The sequence below is a fragment of the Molothrus aeneus genome, chromosome 7 (assembly GCF_037042795.1).
Source record: "Molothrus aeneus isolate 106 chromosome 7, BPBGC_Maene_1.0, whole genome shotgun sequence".
NCBI classification, from domain to species: domain Eukaryota; kingdom Metazoa; phylum Chordata; class Aves; order Passeriformes; family Icteridae; genus Molothrus; species Molothrus aeneus.
In genome coordinates, this window is record NC_089652.1 from 21,233,898 (window position 1) to 21,255,711 (window position 21,814).

Below are 21,814 nucleotides of genomic sequence, written 5' to 3' on the forward strand. Positions count from 1 at the left end.
ACTGCCCTTTTTACTGCAGATTAAGACACAAAGGGATGAATTTTAAGAGAAAAACAGAAACCAGAAACACTTGCCAGGGCTATGCTGATCAAATTGTTTGTCTATGATGCTTCATATTCCAGCCTGAGAAATCTCTACAGTAGGAATGTAACCTTTTTTGGCTCATTTTCTAGTACTAATTGTAAAATTAAAAGTTTTTTCATTGCAAAAAGTTGATTCTTTGTCTGCCTTGGTATTAAACTGACAGTTTTAAAAGACCTGGTCTTGTTTATTGTTTAGGAAGCATAAAAATATCTTGACTGGCTCTTTGTGTAGCAAAACTCCTTTTCGTAACTAACAGAAGGTTGCAAGCAAAAATAACAGCCATAATTTTGGGGACTAACTGGTATAAAGCATGAGGGATATTATAAAATATTCAGTTCGGTTGAATTTTGCATGGTGCCAGCCAGCTACTAGTATCTCCTGGATGAGCCATGCCTTGTCATTCAAAAAAATGGGGAGCAGCACCCAATTTTTTCTTTCAGATAGCAAAGAATTTCATAAATTGAAATGCTCTTTGCAAGTGTGCAATCTGGCCTCCTAGCACTGGCTTGGAGACCATATTCTAAACAGCTAAGTCCAGCCAGCATAAAGCAGCATCATGTAGTCATCAATCCTCTTTCCAGTGGTGTTTTACACCACCTTTGGCTCTCTGTCATGCTACATTTTTGCATAGGATTAAGGTATCCCTGAACCTTGGGGAACATCCATCCCATACCAGTGCTCTCTTGGAGCCTGTAATTTGAGAACTAGCAAGATGCTAATTAAGGGATTGAAATACATAAATAGTTGGTAGAGAAGATCATAATAGGGACAGGATGCTTAAAAACTGGCTTAGTTTTTAAACCATTGCTTATGTTTTATCTTTGTTAGAGCCAAACACTGTGTTAAGAAACTTGAAGACAACTGAAATGGAAAGCTTCTACTCTGGAGGCTTTTTTTTTGTTTCAGAGAGGAAAAGTCAGTGCAGTGTTATGATGTTGAGTTGGACAGTAAGTGAAAATATTGTCATTGCTTTGGAGAATAATAAAGTTTGTCTCATTCAAAATATGTCTTTCATGTACTGAAATTCTATTTGCTAAAGCTCTAAATGTGTCTTTCATTACTTTCTTATTACCTATTACATTGTAAAATAAATTTGTTATTGTTTATTTTAATGAATATTTAAGCAGATTCTCTAATTCTTTTCACAAAAATATTTTAATGTAATTTCTGAATAATAAGTCATGAACAACAATATTCACTGTGCTTAGAAAATGTTAAATGTAGTACTATTTGCAGACATTAAGCCATCAGTGCTATTTGAGATGTTTCGAAATCATGACCCCTTCAGAAGACAGACAGCACTAAACATTCCTTCCATAGCAACTATATTCAGAGCAGCAACCCACCAGAGTCAGTCAAACTTAATAGCCCGTCAGACATTCCACGCTGCTGATAGGTTGTTGGGGTTTCCACTGTCAGATTTTTTTCTGAAATTACAATCCAGGATAGGTGAGTTGCAATTTTTCTTACTAGTGTGAGGTTTTTGATCAATACTACAGTTTCTGTAAAGAGGGACCTGTGGGTAGTGGTGCCAAATTTTACTTTTAAATGCTGCTATGTAAATTTGGGGTTTTTTTCCTACAGAGGCTGACAAAAGACTTTTTTTTTTAATTTCTTCCTTGCCTCAACTATGTACTGTCAGTTAGGAAGTCCAGCGTTCTGTATTGATGTTTGAGACTCCCAGTTTGTCTTCTGTCATGGGATCAGACTGGAATGCATAGCATGTCAGTGAAGCAGCATGGCTGGTGGCATCATGCATGACAGAGAAGGCCTGATCCCATGCAAGCATTCTCTGAAGTGGAACACTCAAAAGACAAAACCTTGTTTATTTCTAAAATGTAATTTTTAATGTGTTTTGATAAATATTGCCAGAAATTTGTATTTTAAGCTCATCAAAAGCTCTATGAAAGAAAAATCACATTCAAAACACTTCATGAGAATACAATTTTCTTCATTTCTCTGAGGCCTTTCTTGAGAAACATAAAACTCTCAAGGAGTGGCATGAAAGTAGAATAAAGGATACACATTAAAAATTCAGTTTTGTCTTTGCCTTTCAATATTTCTAAAGGAGGAAAGAAATACTCTCAAATTCTAATTTTCAAACTGTAAGTCTGTTGTTACACAGCAAAGATGTGAAAGCTTTTGTTTACTGCATTCTTATAGCCATGGCACTGCAGTCTAAATGAGCCTTTTATTCATGTTACTACAGCAAGTAATTCAAGTACCTGACTTTAACTTGTGAAGGATACCATTGGTTTCAAGGTGCCACTGAGGCCACGGGTACACGAAAAAGTTTGTGTGAGATAAGCCAGAGTGCACATTTGCTTTGTCCTGCTGTGTGTAACATTGCCTCTCTGTGCACTCTCACTTCATTCTAACTGTGTGCTACTTCACTTCTAACAAGGGGCAAGATTTTCTGCTCCCTTATATATAAACATCTTCACGTCAGAGATGTGTGCTTCCCTCGCCAGATTCCTCTCCTAATTGAAATAACTTACATGACCTTGTGTCTGGCTAGTTACTCACATCTAAAGCACTACCTAGTGATATACTTGTAACTGGTGAGATTAGCATGATATATTTTAGAAAATAGGTTCTATGACAACTGTTGCTGTCTGGTGCAGAATCTCCTGCTTTAGTAGGCTGACAAAAACTATAGGGTTTTTTGTAAATAGATGTCTCTGAAGATTTGTATGTCTTTACATTAATTACTTAGTTCTCCTCTTTCATTTAAGCTGCTGTTCTCAGACAGGTAACAAACTGAAACACTCTAAATGAAGGGTGCAAATCACAGAATTATGAATTAATGTAACCAAAGATGAAGAAAAAGAGGCCCAAATACTGTCAGACCAGTCTTCCACTATAGAATTTTGAAGTGATAGTGAATGTAAATTGGGTAATGAAACTCAAATTATGTAGACCCAACAGAGACTAGGTCCATAATAGGGGAGTATGGGAATTTCATTTCCTTCTAGAGCTTAATGCAGTAAAATCCCCTGGTGTTATATACAAGTAGCTTAGTGTACTTGATGGGGTATTTTCTTTGAAGACATAAATTGGTCATGATTTTAGTTGGGTTTGTGACCTTAAGGATGACTCTTACTGCTGGTAAGTTTGTTTGCTTGGCTTTTTGTTGTTATTTTGCACATTGCTATAGAGAAGTAGAAATTTTGCAAGAAGATGAAACAGTCTTGTTTAATTTTTTACTTCTAAAGTACTGCTATTCTAATTTCAAAGAGTTCTATTATCTCCTCACGCAGAAAAAACATTTTAACTTTCTTCATTTTTTCAAAGGAATGGTTATGTTAAGGATAATAATTCTGTTTCCTGCTAACACTAAGGTAAAGACTGGAACTTCTCATTAGATTCTATGCAGAATGTAAAGGTTTATACTTTAGTACAGAGAGAGGGTATATCACCAGAATACCCCTCTCCTGTTCATTCCAGGGAAAGGAAAACTTCTCTTTTTTTGTATTTTAGGATAGTCCTATTTTAAGAACTAGTCCATGGAGCAAGAGTTTAATGTCATTGCTTCAACTGCAATGCAAAGGGAAACTGGAACATGAAAATAAGCACAAGCAAAGAAATAATATTGACATTTGAGCATTTTGGAGTTCATTTTCAACAAGAAATAAATAATTTTCCTTCCCTCAGGAATCTTGTATAAAAGTAAGTAGTATCCCCAAAAATAAATAATAACTCAGATGGTAAGAAAAAAATCAACTGTATTTCCTGCTTTGCTGGGACCTGTGCCATAGCCTAGTTATTGAAAAAGAAAAACTGCCCCTGAAGTAAACCTTGAGAAGCAGTACAGCACAGCAGTGCTGTGACCTGGTGTACAATATGACCGTCTTTCTCCCCAAGCGCTCTTGGAGGTTTGGAGTGTGGAATAGAAGGGAGTTTTTTTTCTGGGACTGGCTGTAAGATTTCAAGTTATCTAATATACACGCTTGATTGTGGAGATAACACCTGTCTGACTGCAAACACTGGGTCTTGTGAAGGACCCCAGTGTTGCTCTATGAGCAGAGTACCACTCTTCTGAAAGGGGCTCTGAAGCAAAAAAGAATGTGTGAAACCATACGACTTGTAACAACCTACAAACCTGTTTTTACCAAAGCCAGAAAATAACCCCACAAAATAGGCCTATTTCCCACTTTCCTTCCTTGAGGAGGAATTGGTAATTTTTCAGTCTGCATAGTGAGTAAGTTGCTGTTATTTCTGGTGCTGTCAGTCTGGAACCATTCTCTGTTTATCTGAGGACTCCAAATACATCTTTTAGAAAAGTTGTGTCCATTGTCAGTTCAGAGAGCCAAGTTACTATGTGTACCAGGGATCCCAGAAACAAAACTGAATTGTCATTATATTTGGTCACCAACACCTGCACAATTCACATTATTAGAATCGGGCTAATATTTCATATTGTGCACCAAAATCAGCCCTTTAACTTTTGAAATAAAACAGTTGATTTTAAAAAATATTTCATGCAATATAGCCTTATGCTCACCTAAAGATCTCAGTTCCCTGATGAAATTTCTCCAAATATGTATATAAAGATTCTTCAGAGAGTAGAAAAGAGGTAAGAAATCCCTCCAGAGCAAACAATGAAGCCTCTTCATTTCAGAAACCGTTTCTCTTCCCAAAGGCAATGGGGATTTGATGGACCTGGCAGACTTAATTCCCAAGCCACATTCCTCTTACAGACAAAACCCTGCTGGCTAAGCCATTCTTTCATATTCAACAAGCTCCAACACCGCCTCTGATCCAAAGCTGGCAGTTTGACACAAGAAGAGAAGTGATTTCTCAGGTGAATATATTGCAAACCATGTCTCATCTCTAAACATCTAGAGGTTTTTTCTCACATGCTGAACAAGGGGAGTAACATGGGTCCCTGTGGTATCTTCTGTCTTCAAGGGAGCAATGACTCATCATTATCTTGTGAATTTTCACAGGGAACAGGAATGGAGCCACTCAAGAACTATTCCCTGTTGCTGGTAACTACAAATATCTCAACAAAGTATCAGATTCTGATGTCTCAAAGGATAGTGGTTAATAAAAAAAAAAAAACCCAAAAAAAACCAAACAACCAGAACCACCCTGCATTCTAATTTCCTTTTGATCTGTAGCTGGGTTGCTGCATACCTTGGATGGGTATGCAGCAACATGACTTGTAAGGCTGCCAGAAATGTAAAGCCTCTAATTTGTTGGAGTGCCATGTTTTTTTAGTGAATTTTCTGGGGAAAAAATGGTTTATTACTTTGTAGCTATCAAGGAAATCATCACATACAGCTGGTTTTGTTTCTCAGCTTACTGTTATCTGCACTGATAGAGAGAATTTATATCCATCAGAAGCCATGTATCTCATGAGCTTTTACTAAGCATCTGTTGGTACCTCACTGATTTTAAGCTAATGACTGATGGAAAGCCGTCATGACAGAGCAGTCAAAATTCAGGCAAACTGCATTTGCCCTACAAGATGCTATTTGTTTCTGTAAGAAAGCACAGTTTGGAAATTACATCTGAGCAATCTGATTTCAAATTATTCATAGCAATCACAAACCAATTCAGCTTTCAAATGAGTGGAGGCAAATAAGATATGTAAAGTTATTTTTCAGAAACTGTCCTGCCATTGGGATTTTTCAGACATTATTATGGAGCCATGTTAATGACTTCATGTTAATGTTTACAGACTTCTCCTTGGGTGTATTCTAGGCATTCTCCAGCAATTAATGGCCTGTTCCATCCACATATGGAGCTCCAGCGTATGGACTCCGGCAATGAGAGGGTCCATAGGTCCAGCCCTTCTTTATACTCAGCACTGATCATATACTCAGTGTTTAACAAATTCTGAATATGGCTTAGTTTTATCACGCTTTCCATTCTGAATGTCTTTCCCAGCTTGGACTTTCCCTCTAACATCTTTCTTTGCAATTTGCTCTCTTAGCTGTCTTTATGGCTATGTGCTTTATGTAAATCCACAGTGATACTGCTTTTGCTTTCTTCTTTTCATCAGCCATAAGAATATTTTCTGGTGTTTTCAGAAGGTTTCCTCACAACCTTCCTTCTTTCCTCATCTTAGTAAAATTAATGCTGAATTCTCTGAACCTATTCAAGTCTTCCTAAAGCAGCTTTCCTGTCCCTCTACTTTGTGTATGATTGGTCATCACTGCCTGTTCTTCTCATGCTTTCAAATGATGAAATTATGATTTGATGAGGCGTTAGTTCCAGGGAAATGGTGATATTGAGTCTGTGTTTGTCCACCAGGTATTTAACAGAACAAAGCCAGTCACAGATTTTAAATGTTATTTGGTGCTTCTTGAGTTTATATTTGAAGTCGTTCTCCAGGCTTTTTGTGTGCATGTAGAACTATTTAATGTAACCAGAGGCTTTAAACCAAAGACAAATGGAAATAAAAATGTGCCACAAAAATGGCAACTAAGAAACTGGACAATTTCTCAATCCTTTATGTCAGTAGTTTGCCTAAGAACTGAGTAAAGACTTTCAAATTTAGCCCAACATGATGAATTGGTCAAACATGCTGAGCAACCTGATCATAAAGCTTACCTTGCTTGAGCTGGGGCTTGGACTACAGTGTTCCTGAGGTCGTTTCACATCTGAATTGCCTTATGATCTTTTTGTGAGTTGATGAGAATGAATGATTGATTGAGATATCTATGATACCTGGAATGCATTTGCTGGCCCATATGCTGTTGTGATTGTTAAGAGATACCAGTGCTCATGGGGGAACTTTAAAGGGTGTTTTAGTGCCAGTGTTTGGTGTCACCAGTTTTCTGCTTAGTGGATACTTATGTGATACAAACTAATATCCAGTAAGTTTTGTCAAGATCCAGCACATTACTTGCTTCTGGAACCTGAGCATATAATTTGAAGAAACATTAAATTTTCTGCATGTACATATTCCCTACCCATGACCACACAAAACTACTGGAAAAAAATGTTATGTTTCAAAGCAGAGAGCTGTATCTATTTCCTGATTTTATCCATAGTTGCATCCTAATACAAATATCTATTCTATTTTGATTTCATACCCCCAGGCAAATGCATTTAACTGCAGCGCACTGGCTGAGAGCTCTGTTTCACATTCTGTACTAGGATATAAGGTTTTTAGGAACATACAAAGTGTTCACTTGTGGATTCAATCATGGCAGTGTGCCTGGGAGCAGCATTGCAGCCTCTCCAGAGCAAACTTAAATGATTTAGTGTAAAATTTAGACTATAGCACAAATGAAAACTAGGAGAAAAATGTCAATAAAATTGCAAGGGAGAAGTAAAGACTCTTCTAGCACCTTGAAACATTAGCAATTTTATTCAGAAGAAATTGCAGTATATGCACACTTCCGCTGCATGAAAGGTCATGAATCTGCCTTCTGCACTCAGTTGAGCTATTATATTAAATAAGAAAATTCACCCCGGCTGCGGCCGTACTTATGTACATCCCTGTATGCTTCCCAAGGGAATATTGGAAGAGTGGATGGCTGTAATATATTCTCTCTCACCCATGTACTCTTGCTAATCATAGCCCTTATTTGCCAAGAAAATAGACAGACAAACAAAGAAAGTTGTATTCTTAAGTTACATCAGAAGTATTTTGAGAACATCAAAAATAAAGCCAAACTCTGCTGAAATTGCAATTACATGCTCCCTTCAGCCAGGATGCCCATATTTATGGGCAGTCATACCTGGAGAGGTATCCAGGTCCTAACACTCCAACTCAATGCACGTAATGTTTCTCTGGCACGCCTACATTGATGCCCATCTGCTGGAGTGGCATTGTGCCACTTGCAAGGTAATAGCACAAATTCAGCTGAAGATACTTGCCAAGCACAAACAAGTTTGTAAGTTGAACCTTCAAAACACTGCTGTGAAAGATCTTTTCCTCTAAGATCCCTTTGGTAAAACACTCACCATGTTATTCCTATATGCATGGGTTTCAGTACTCAATGCCATGTCTTTTCATATCAAGTATAGGATACACACAATGGAATGCTATTGTTATCCCAAAATAAACAGCATTTGTTCTAGGATGTTGGTGAGACTGAAGTGAAGTTATACAATCTCAGCAGCAATCAAGATGATATTCAAAGCAATAATAACAACAACAATCTTAAGAATAATAATGGTAACAGCATTACAACTGCATTGCTAGCTGGTATTGAAGACAGAGCAGCTAAGGAGTTAAAAACCTGATTTTCATTACCCATTCTCAGTTGCTCTTGTGTCTATTAAATTTTCACTGTAATGACTCTTAAATTGTAATAAGAAAAAAATCAGTAATTTCTAGCCAATGTAACAGTAACAGGCTGAAGTTGAAAGGCATCTCTGGAGTTTGTCTAGTCCAACTCCTTTGCTCAAAGGCTGGTCATCTACAGCCAGTTGCTAAGGGCCGTCTCAAGCTGGGAGTCAAGTATTTCTAAGGATGGAAACTTCATAGCCTCTCTGATCAACTTGCTTCAGTGTTTGACTATCATCACAGTAAAACAGCAGGTTTTTATGTTTAAATGAAATTTCCTGTATTTCAATTTGTGTCCATTGCCTCTTGTCTTTCCACCAAATACCATTGGCCTAATTTACTTTTTGCTCTCTCTTAAGGTACTTATACACATTGATGAGACATTGAGCATTCGTCTTTTTCAGCCTCTCCTCATAAAGATGCTCCAAAGCCTTAATCACATCCTTGGCCTGTTGCTGGATGAGCCTCAGTAAGTCTATATCTTTCCTTCTTTCTTTTCTATGTAGGAAAAACTTATAGAGGCCAAAGCTCCATTCAAATGTAATTTGGCTAGTTTTGTAAAGGATAATAAAAGATGTTTTTACAAACATATTAATGGCGAAAGGAAAGGTAAGAACAACCTTTGTTCTTACTGGATGCGGAAGGGAACTTAGTAACTGCAGATGAGAAGAAGGTGGAAGTGCTTTAATGCCTTCCTTGCCTCAGCCTTAAGTGGGAAGATGGCTTGTCCCCAGGACAGCTGTCCTCTTGGGTTGCTTGATAGTGCCAGGGAGCAGAATGGTCTCCCTGTTATCCAGGAGGAGGCATGTGACCATCCTGGTCTCCTTTTATGACCAGGTGACCCGCCTGGTGGATGCAGGAAAGGCTGTGGATGTTGCCTATTTGAACTTCAGCAAGGCTTTGGCACTGTCTCCCACAGCACACTCCTGGAGAAGCTGCAGCCCATGGCTTGGACAGGAGCACTCTGTGCTGGGTTAGGAACTGGCTGGATGGCCAGGCCCGGAGAGTGCTGGTGAACTGTGCTGCATCCAGCTGGTGGCCTGTCACCAGTGGTGTCCCCCAGGGGTCTGTGCTGGGCCAGCTCTGTTCAATATTTTTATTGACCACATGGATGAATCTTGTAAATAAGGCAAACTTACGAATAAAAGACTCTCTATTGAGTCTTATAGAGGGTGGTTTAACTTCATATTTGTATTATCTGCATCTTCCTCACTAAAATTTAAACCTCCAAGCATTTAGGAACTTGAATGCTTGACTTTTTCTTCATAAAGATATTTCATGTTTTGAGAGAAGACACAGATATTCCTATCTTCCCTGCATAACTTTTAATGAAGTTTTTATCCTGCTTGGTTCTTTCAGATACTGACAAGCAAAAGCAAATTTCAATATTTTCTATGGTTTTGGTGTAGAAAACACTGTTGTTTTTTTCATAGTTCCATCACAGAAAATCTAGAACAAAAAACCCCATACATGTTAAATTTTAAAAAAAAAATTCTGTACAGGAGAGTAACACAGGACTGAACTAAAGACTGAGCAGGGCTTGGGAGAAGGAGTCACTCACCATATACAATAACTGTCTCTCCAGAGGTGGGGAAGGCATGACCTTTGCATTCTTTATGGGGAACTGGATATAGACCCTTGATCCGGTGACTATGAAAGCAAGCTATTGAACACATTTCCAATAATGGCAACTTTTGCAAGTGAAAAAAATTGTTTTCAAAAAAGAAGTACAGAAAAAATAACAAATTAATTTGTTCTGTATGTAATAATGGATGAAATTCCAAGATATTATTGCATATTACATTTTTTTAAGTAAAGGTAAGAAGATGAATTTAAAGTAAATGATATGCAAAGGATGGGTTTTGGCACACTTGGACCTGTAGACTTGGTCTAACCCAGCTGACAGTACACATTCCTTTTTCTAACTTGAGTAAAAAGGTATTATTTGTACATTCTGAAGCCTATCTTGAAGAAAAATTAGAAAGAGGACTGTCAAGAATTCTGATAAATTCAAACTACCTTGTCAAATCACTAACAGTGGCCAGTTTGGCAATGGTCCAAAACAAGGAATTCTGCAAAGTTCTTACTAGTGCTTAAAATGGAGGAAAGGCATTAACAGAGGGAGGAGATTCGTCTGGGGTAAAAGGAAGGGGGGTGGTGGTTGTGGTGGTGATGGAAAGGTTAAAAGAAAGGGAAAAATGTGACGGAAAATTATTTTGTTTAAAAGCTGGCATTTGGTATTTTCAAAGGGCAAAATGTATTTTTTGTTTTATGACAAATGAATGTAAAAATGTGCATGCCTTGTGGCCTAGAGGACAAAACAGTAGGATCAATGTTCTTTTTGTACTCTATGAAGCTTGAGATTAAAGTCCCCACTGATAAACTGAACATTCTTTAAAAGTGACCAGAAGCAAACAGTGTCTGTTTGCTGCTACTTTATTAGAAAGATACCACTGAGAATAGCTAAGAATACTATTTGATCTTAAACAGGTTGACCAAATTATTGCAGTTGGCTCCAGTACATGAGATGCCTTCTGCAAATTATTGTTTCTGGTTATAAACCTTTATAATATCTCAGAATGAATTATGTATGTATTTCATGTTTTCTTTTCTTTTATCAGCCTTGATGTTCTCATTTCAAGTTTCACCCTAGCCTCCTAATAATGCAATATTGAGGCCATTCAGACACTAATTATGCCTCCATGGCTTTCTTGAAATGACTAAATCAGCATCAGTTCTATAATTATCATGAGTAAGTTTGTATCTGTGCTTCACACCACATGAAAAGCACAACTTTAAATGATTTATGAATATATGCATCTGTAACATCGAATGAGCACTTTCTAATACTATACATACAAGAGGCATAGAGATACTTCAAACATATGTTCACCTGTATGTATGTTCTCAGCTTCACTGAACTCTGCTGGGTAGCTTACACAAACACAGCCTGACTGTATAAAAATTATTGCAATGTTGTTTTCTTAATAGATGTATGTGTGATATACCATCAAAATGTTTATATTTAAGCATCCTGACTATTTAGATAGAACAAAATATAAGCAAGTGTTCATCAAGACTAGTGTTCAGAATTGATATTTTCCTAATTTTCTTTATGTTTATATAAAGTCTAGCAAGAATGACTGGCAGGACAGAAAGAAGTATACATATACAAATGCAATTTCTCTATATTTTCATTGTTCTCCCTTTGAATTATTGATGTTGCCAGTAGTCATTTGTCAAGAAATCAAGATACATATACTGTAGCGTTACACTTCTGTATGTTTGTAAACTGTGCTGCATAATGCTTATATTTCAAGTGAAAGCAAAAATAAAAGACTACTGTAAAATAAATAATATTCCTCAATTTTTAATAACAAATTTGTAAAGAATAATAAACATGCAACTTAAAAATAATACATTAAGAAAGCATATAGACAGCTTTGAGTCACTTATACTCTGCAGAATCACCTGTGCATTTGGGAGCTGATAAAGATAAGTAGACCTACACAACACAGCATCTTGTGAGATGGCACAGAACCTCATAGCCCACTTTGGTCTCTGATAACAACTGATTTCTGAATTTCTCTCCTCCCTCCTTTCCTCTCTTTCAATACAGATTCTTTGTTTTGTATGAAAAGTTGTGCTGATCACTGGTATTTTATGACCTACATTATTACCCTCTAGGTAGCAGAATGATAGTGCCAAACTAATTATTGCATTGTCTAATTTTAAATCCAGGTCTAGCGAGATTAACAACTTGCACATTAATTCTGAGCATCAACAGTGCACCTAACATAATGCAATTTTAAATGAAAGAAGCCTGCTCTGAAAACTTTTATATACTTTCATCTGGATCATCAGCTAATGTAAATTACTACAGCACCATTAACTTCAATGGAACTATGCCAGTCTTCCCAATTGGATGATTTGGCCTTTTTTTTTTTTTAATTCAGGAAATGTTTCTGGTTTGAGCCATGTGAATGTCAGAGGGGAAAACACTGATTTCACTTATAAATGTAAGATCTCATCTACGTAAGCCCAGAACGTGTCTGTTAAACTCAGTGGATTAATTCCAGATTTTCATCCCTGTAAATGAGATCAGAATTGGCTTGGAATGTGCTTTTGGTTCCTTGACGTACTCCTCCCCCAATACAAACACTCTGAGTATAGAGAAGGATTTTTCAGTTCTTCCTAATTAAAATTTAAAAGATAAAAAAAAAAGATAGAAAAAGAAGGACATTCACAGTCATGGAAAGTGTGAAAACTGCTTTGTAGATAGGTAGAAAACCAGACTTGGCAATGTGTCCTTACTTGCTGTTTCATCCTGCTAATTTTTGTGAAGAAACTTATGTGTTGGAAAAACATAGAAGCTCCCTGTATCTGAATGCTGTCAACAGCCAGGCAAATTTGGATCTAAAATGTAGTTTCGGATCCTAAAAAAAAATACTAATTTCATGTACTGAAAAGAGAAACAGTCCTTGATAAGTGCTGAACAGTGTCAATTTAGCCAGAAAATAAAGTAATTGTGTAACACAGTGGGTATAAACTTTCATTTCATTAGAAAGCTGCTTAATTGAAGAGTCTTAGACTATTTATCTTTTCAGCTGCATGGAAAGAAAAAATGTCATCAACAATCTCCTCCCCATATATTTGCCATAATAACTGGCAAAAAACATACAATAAAAACAATTAGTTTGGCATATTATATCCCCAGAATCAGAATCTTACACACCCAAGGTTGTGGTACTAATGGCATCCTCTGCACGGCTGCTGTAGGCTGTGTTGACCCCCATGATAATATTCTGAGGTACTTTGACTCATGTTTAATTCTGATTAAGTTGTGCAATTTTATCAATTTAAGGTCAAGGTCTTGAATAAATTCTTTTGTGAGAACTACTAGCAGGTCTTTTAAAATTAAAAAGACTCACGTGTCTAATGGTCTTATGAGAATAGAATTACAAACGATGATCTTTAAAATAAATTGTAATTTTATGGATACTTATTAAGAGAATTTATTGTAATTTGCTGTAAGTCCTGCTGTCAGTTTAGTGACTTGTAACAGAAGAAAAGAATGCAGCAGCTACTAATTTTTGTCCTTACTTTTGGTATTGTTGATTTGAAATGGGGAGAAGGTTTCTACAGGATTTTTAAGGTTTGTGATGTCTTACTGTGCAGTAAGAATGACCTGCAAGTTGTCATGCTCTGGCCCTGATCCAGCAAAGCACTTAAGTGTGTGCTTAACTTTGAGCATTCAAGCTCCATTTACTGTAACGTGATTACTCATGTGCACAAAATTAAGCACATACTTAAGTGCCTTGTTGACTGCAGTCAGTGCTGTGCATTTAGCAAATTTGATCTTTCTAAGGAAGTTAGAAAAAGAAAGCACAAGTTAGCAAGATTTAATTGTTATATTACACACAGTGGCAAAGGATGCTCCTTCTAATAGCACAAAACCCAACAGTATTAATTTACTTTGTTAAGTTCTTTATATTCTAAGTGAGACAATGTGTTTTTTGTAATGGAAGAATAGCATATGTAGAACAGCTCTGTTGCTCAGGTTATCTGAATAGAGGTGTTTGAATAGTGTTTTCTTCTTCTTCAAAAACGTAAAATAAACTTGTCTGAAATGTTGGTGCTTTTGCATGTTGGAAATGTATTTTATTTTGGATATTTGATTAAATCTCATATACATAACATTCTTAACAATTAATACCTAGCAAGACAAAAAAATATTTCATTTGCTTTAAAACCTGTAGAGAATGAAAAGCTTTAGAGATGACTGCACAGGTAGATTGATAATGTTATTTCAAGTCTTGAATACACCCACATCAACACCAAAGGCAATGTTTAAAACATTAATAATTAATTATTGTATATATTGTATTATAAATCATAAACTTTGTTTTAATTTTACTATTAAAATAATTTCATACTGTGAAGATCAATAACATGGTGTTGGGGTGTTACTTAGAGGAAGGTAACTCTTGTCTAAGAGTAAGGGAAATTTTAGACATTAAAAGAAAAAAAGGTGAGTAAAAGTTTGCTTCTAAAGTAACAGCAAATAAATCCCTGTGGGTATTTTATCAGACATGCAGATCCTATAGCATGTAATTTTTTAGGGAAACATTTTCATGTGCATGTGTGACTTTAAGCAAGTCCACTGCTCTGCTAAAATTTTTTCCCCTTTGATTTTAAAGTTGATTCCATTGTAGGGTAAATTAGAGATATTTTAATGTACATTCCAAGATGAGACACAAAGACTTTTTGATATCAAGGGCTTGGAAAAAGCACTTGGGAAAAAAATTGCAAGCATACTATTGTTTGATTTTTTACTGTTCCCTGATCCACTCACTCGCCAAGATAAAATGTTGGGGTTTTATTTATGTTTTTTTCTTTCTAGGCACTGTCTAAATTAAGTCATTAAGTATTAAGCATAATGTAAAATACATTTCTGTCATTGGTAATCATTAATTGTGGGTTTTCTAGTGGCATATTTAGAGTCAAAGTTTCATCGTAAGAACCTGTTTCCAGTTGCTTGTTCGTTTGTCAAATATAAACAACTGGGCAGCAATTTTCATGCCAAATATCTGCCTTGGGCTATTTTTTCAAAACTTTCAGCAAATACGGTCAGCTGATTCTCAGAATGCACTGAGGGAAAATCTGGTTTGCTCTTGTTAAGAAATTTTTGAAATATTTTGTTGACTAATAGCTTGTAGTTTGGCTTGGTGCTTGGGAAGGCATATTCCTCTACCACCACACCAGCCTATGAAGGTCTTCCTAAGTCTGGAGAAATCTGAGCCTCTGTAAAATTGTTTGCATATTTCATTTACCATTTCTGCAAAGATTCTGTGTGCAGTAGGTGCATCCTTTCCTGGGGCTTGCAAATATGAGCAGGATTTGCTCTCAGTTTTCTCTTTTCAATTGCCAGTGGTGCTAAAGAGAAATACAAAGATAATAAGGGTGTCCATCAGATGTTCTCAGTCTTCCTTCTGCAAATCACCAGAAAGCATGGAATAAGAAGCAGCTTGATCAGAATTCAGAAAAGGGAGACCATCAAGAAAAGTGAAAAAAAGAAAAGGAACAAAAGAAAATGTGTCCAGACACAGGAAAAAGGCACAAGTCAAAGGTCATAAAATGTGATGGTAATTTAGGACAAGGACTTATGAATGAGACTGGTATTAGACAGGGGTGCAAATGGGAAGGACTGCGATTAAGATATGGAATCAGGGAGAAAGATGCTGCCACCAAGGCAAAGAGAATATTTGTAAGGCTAAGAAGGAGTTAGAGACAGGAAAAAGAGGAAGAATGTATTCCTAGCTGTCATTCCTGTGTTTTGGTCTTGTTGGACTGTTAAATGTCTCTGAATTCTTCTGGCCTTGTGTGGGCACCTCATCCTCCTCTAGTTCAAATAAGGAGAAGGTTTTTTAAGTGAGAACAAGTTATTAATGTATTTGTTAAGTCAAACTACAGGGATTAGTGTGGTTCTTAAGCACTTAATGAACCAGACTGTGAAAAACAAAAGACAGAGAACAAAAGCCCTAAAAACATTCAATTCCTTCCTAGAGTTTCCCAAGAGGAACTTTCTGTATTAAAGCTTGGTTTAAAAAAATAGAAAAATTGTAGTAAAAGTGCATTTGTGACCAGGGTAAAAAGTATTAAGCACTCAAAATTCAAGAAATGCCAGAAGGCATATGTCTTTTCAGATATTTATGTGACAAACATCTATATACCGTTCGGTTATACAGAGCACTTGCTAAATGAATATTTTTTGTTGGATACAGTGAACAACTTCTCCTTCAGGACCAAAATGGAAAATAGAAGTGACTTCAGAGGACCAATATTTTTATGATGCCAAAAGCATCAAATATTCAGCAAGACTGTAGAGAATGACCAGTAAAGGGTTTGTCCAGAAATCTCACTGAAATCAAGGTGATTGATTAATACAGAAGGGGAAATGTACAAAGAAGTGAACAAAAATATTGGAAATGCTATCTCTTTAAAATCCCAGAATCTAACCCAAAGTAGCTTCAAGTCATAGAAATCATCTATTTTTACACTGGTACAGCTAAAATGCAAAAGTGCCTCTATGGACAGATGTTCTCTATATAATTTTTTTCTTTCTGATACAGTCAGGAATTACACGAAACATGGCCTATGGCCTAGAATCATAGAGTGATTTGGGTTGGAAGGGAACTAAAAGTTTGTCTAGCTCCAATTCCCCTGCCATGGGCAGGGACACCTCCCACTAGAAGTTTGATTACTCAAAGCCTCACCAAGCATGGCCTTGAACACCTCTGGGAATGAGGCATCCACAGCTTTTCTGGGTGATCCATTCCAGTGTCTATTTCTTCACAGTAAAATACTTCCTACTATCTAATCTCAGCATACCCTCTTTTAGTTTGAGAGATCAAGTGATGTTTTGTTAGATTAGGTACTGGCCAGTACCCAAACCAGCAGGCTGTGTCCTAAGGGGTCCAGGAAGACTTTATGCGTTTGTGGCTTAGTCATGGACCTAAGGCTTGGAAGTGTTTGAAGTGAAACTGTGCAGAACAGCAGCATGGCTAGAAGGGATTTCATCCTTTGCAATCTCCTGGGAAGAACCTAGAAATAATACATTTGGAATGTACTACCTCTGTGTTTTACCATTATCCCATTGTTTGCTATGGAACTTCTATACGGTGTTAGTTCATCTAAATGTTAGATGTTAGTATGCAAAAAAGAGACAATTACTTCTGATCTATATTTATAAATACTTTAGGGTCTACACAGGTAATCATTGCCTCTTGGAATCTGAGCTCCAGCTAGCTCAGGCAGCCATTAAACTCATGCTGACACACAAGACTGTGGTCTGAAAAGGCAAAAGTGAACCTTGAGCTGCAGAGATTGGAGTTCTGTATGATGACCACTCCAGTCAGAGAGAGAAGGGAGGCCCAGGAGGGGCTATCCTGCCACACAAATTCCGGAAAAATCCCAGCATGTGGGACATGGAGGCACCTCAGCTGCTCAGTTGGAATCCAGGTGGTATAAACATCTGATTTGAGTTGCCTGAGCTCTTAAACAGATTGTGCTCCTCACAAAGGAATAAAATAATACACACAGCCATCAGTGACCAAAACTCCAAAAAAGAGCACTTTCAGCCTGTTTATTGCAGCACATCCTAGTATGCAATGACAGCTGTGGTAGCCCCACATGAGGTCTGAGAGTGGGAGACTAGGAAGGATTCCCCAGCACAGAGGGAGGGAGACAGGCAGGAGGCCCTGCCCTGGAGGTCTGCACTTCCAGGGAGGTCTGAATTTCCAGTACACAAGCAGTTACAGGTGCTGCCAAATTTCAGCATTAGAAGAACTCAGACATTGTCTGCCATTTTGAAAACTTGCTTTAATTTACAAATAAAATCAATATAATTAGTTTAAAGTCACTAAAGAATATATCACTGAACACTGTTGTTTTTATTATAATTCTTAAAAGGCTTTACTAGATCTATCGAGTAGAAACTACAAAGTTCACTTGCATCACATCAACATCCCATAGGAGCATAATTAGATGGTTTTATTCTTTGTTTTCTGTGATTTTTGTTTTGTTTCCACAATTCACTTGGTTTAAATGTTATTAATCTAGATTTGCTGAAAAGGTCTGTGAACCTTTCAGAGAATCTGGTCCGAGTTCAGAGTTTCTAACAAAACCTGAAACCAGGCAAGTTTTATGTGGTTTTGAATTTCATTGTAAACATTTCACCTAGATGTTGAAATAGGCTCCAAGGAACATTCCCAGTTTCAAAGTCTATGAGAATTTCCCATTCAAAAGGATCAGGACTGGTGTCATTTTAAACAAAGAGTGGAATTTATCCATGCACAGATGAGCCCAACAAGGTCTTCACTTCATCCTAATTCGCACCTCAAAATAAGAACTTAATATAGTATATAAGTCTTATGTTGACCTTCTGCACAGAGATGAATGTCAGCCCATACAAACATATGCTGCATGCCCATTGTTTCAATTTGTGCTATTTTAATGTGGCAGGAGAAGCCTGAGGGAAAAAAAAAAGGTATATAAAATGAAAATACTGAGGTTAATGAAATACAAAGATTGTTAAATACATTCTTTATTGGTTAAAAAGTTTAAAAAGCACTTGTGTTTATGGGCTAATGCCTTATGGTAATTGCCAGTTGTTGTTTTCCTACAGGTTCAAGTCACAGAGCTCTGTAACTGAGCAAGAAACTCATCTTTCTCTTGAGAGAAAAATGCATAGTGCAATGGTTTGGGAAAAAACAATGGGAAAAGAATCCAGATGCATAAAGCAAAGACAAAACAATCCTTTTTATTTTTAAAAATATGATTTTTAGACCAAGCTCATGACCTTGGGATTGTGATAACTTAATGCCTGGTGCTGGCAACACCAGCAGAGGCAATATGTTGTGCTGCTGATTTCAGCATCAGAGACTTCTAGATGTAACTTGTGTAGGTGGGTCAAATTAGGGAATACCAGAGGCTACTGACTTGTTGCCTACATTTGGAGCAGTTGTCTACTTGCCAAGGTGGCTGCTTAATACCCACAAGCTCTTGTAGAATGGACAATGAGCAGTTGTGTGCACAGGCAATGGGCTGACCCAGGCTCTGGGCCCGTTGCTCAGAGCCACCCGATGCTGAGGGCAGGGAAAAGGTGTCAGAAGAGCATGGTGCAGACTGGGCCACAGCGGGTGCTGTGGCTGGGTGTCGCCTGCTGGCTGCTCTGGACAGCTGTCTAAAGCTATTTCAATAGACTCCTGTTGCTATAGCTATGTTGCCAGTTCTAAAAATAGCTCTCTACATCCCAAAATTCAGTTTAACCGTGTTTTCCTGTGTATGTTTTGTTACACCTGGGACATACTGGGAAGCAAAAGCAGTATCTGCTCCAAACCAGCTCCTTGTTTCAGGACACTTTTGTTATTCCATTGGCAGTGCTCTCCTCGTGCAGCAGTAACTAGCGTTATCCCCAGCTGTCCAAGTGAGCCAGAAACACCTTCCATATTTGTAATAAGCAGAAGTCTGTCTAGCCCTTTTGCTCTTTCTATTTCCAATCTTTAGGCACAGTTTTGTCACACAGGCTGGCTACGGCTTTCCAAAAGTGTGAAAGGTGCCTATTTTCACCAGCAGGTAAAAATCATTTTAGATTAACTAAATCACTGCATGGACAACATCAACGAGACAGGCCTTCCTGTTCTTTCTTTTCCTTCTCCATTACTTGGGTAGGATAGAGACTGGCTGACAGCTCACAGCAGCTTCTGCTGGCAACTAGTTCAGAGTTTTATTTAGGCCTACTATATTACTGCAAAGGGAAACAGACGGGAAACGAGCCTATTCCCACTCCTCCAGATGCTAATCCCCTGGGACTGGTCTCCCCTGCCTCCTCCAGCGCCTTAACTGCCTCTACATCTTCCATTTTTACTAAGAAAATTTAATCAGTCTCCTCTATATCCAGGACGGACAGACAACCCTCCGAAGCCATCCTTAACTCCACAGCAGGACAAGGAAGAGAGGAAGTGAAACCACTCCAGGACTCTAAACCAAAGCCCAGGAACAGCATCCGGACAGCGCGGCTTCTTCCCCGTTAGAAGGTAAAAATGCTCTGATAGTCCCATCAGATGCAAGCCCAGGAACGTGGATCTGTCTCGTGGGAAGCTCTTCGCACTCCCCTTTCCCCAGCTGCGGTGACAGGGAAGCGGGCGCACAGCCGTGTGCGGGGATGGTGCGGAGAGAGCGGGGTGCTGGGGAGCCCCGGCGCACGGGGCTCGGCCGCGCCGGGTAGACCCGTGTGCGAGAGGAAGGGCCCGCTCTGTGCCTGCCGCCTGGCCACCACACGCCTTCCCTGCCAGCGTGAGGCGGCCGCAAAGCCCGTCTAACACCCCCCCGGGGAATCCCTCTGATGCAAGGGGAGTCCCCGGCAGCTGTGGGCCGGGGTAGCTGAGCTGGCTCCCTGCCATCCCCCGCCGAGCTGGGCTGGGAAGTGCGGGAAGAGGGAGGTGTGGCTGCCGGGGCCCCTCAGCCATTGCCGGCTACTGGGATTGCCTCTCCGCGGCTGCTAGCAGCCGGGCTCCGGCGGGCAGCGGCCGGGGCTCCCCGGGAGCAGCGCGGGGCCGGGGCACGGCTGCGCAGCCCCGCCGCCGCCGCTCGGGCCGGGACGGCACTTCCACTCCGGCCATTTTCCTCGGGCGGCAGGCGGTGGCGACCAGCGAGCCCCGACGCCGCCCGCCCGGGGACGCGGCGCAGGAGCTGCCGGCCAGGGCAGCAGCGCAGGCCGCTGCCGGTCGAGGCGGGACGCCCCACCGGCCCCAGGCGGGGAGACGCGGGGCGGCCGCGGCGAAGCGGAGGCGGCCGCAGCCGGGGGCAACCTCCGCCGCCGGAGCCCGCCCGCCTGCCCCGCGGGCGCGGGCTGCCGCTAGGCCCTGGCCCCGCGCCGCCGCGCCCGAGGGGAGCCCGGCCGCCGCCGCCGCCGCGGAGGGAGCCCGCTGCCCCCGTCCCGCCGCCCCGGGGAGAGGGAGCGGAGCCGCGGCGCGGACACCCCGCCGGCCCCCGCGGGAAGCGGCGGCCCCGGCGCGCAGGACCGCGGAGCGCCCCCGCCCCCCTCGCCGCTCCCCCTTTGAAAACTGATCTTTGGCTCTTCGCGTGAAAGTGATTTGAATTTGGCTCGGCGGCGCTCTGCGCAGGCGTCCAGCTGCTGGCATGCTGGCTCCTTGCAAAGCAGCTGTTTTGGGTTTGAAATTCCAACATGGCAGAGGCTGCAGTCAGTCTTCCCTTCAAAAACTTGGAATGATTTCAAATCATAGGCACCTTCACTTAACCCGAGCCCCCATTCATCAGCAAACACATCGGATCGATGCTACTCTAACCTATCGGGTTCTTGTACCAAATCTCCAGGTAAGAGGATCTTTTTTTTTTTTCCCTCCCCCTCCAGTCTCCCTACCATCGTTTTAAATTTTATTAAATCTTAAAGATCTCCGACACAGCCGCGTATTAACTGCCTGTTCGTGCCCTAAATATTTTGCCTAATTTGCGGTCGTTTTCTGATACTAAGCACTCCGGTCTGCTTGCCTGATCGTAGTCTGGAAAGTACAGATATACAATCGCAGTGCATGGTTTTTCCTCCTTGATCATTGCCAACAATAGTAGGCAGATTAAGAGTTCGCGATTGCAAGCTCCCTCCCCACCTCCTCCTCCTCCTCTTAATTGGATTTATTTTTAAGTTTCTTTGAAAATAATAAACTGCAGGTAACGCGGGTCTGGACATTGAGGCAACTAACTTCTGACCAAATAAGTGCAAATAAGAATCTCGCAGAACAAAAGTTAGGTTTAAATCGCTGTGTCTTGGCTGGGGTGGGGGGGTGGGGGCACGAATATGTCAGAGGAGCTGTTGCAGTAAAATGTAAGCACATCATCTTGGAGGGGGTACAGCGTGGTGGGCGTATTGTTGGCTCAGGAGGGAGAGAAAGATGTATAATTTAA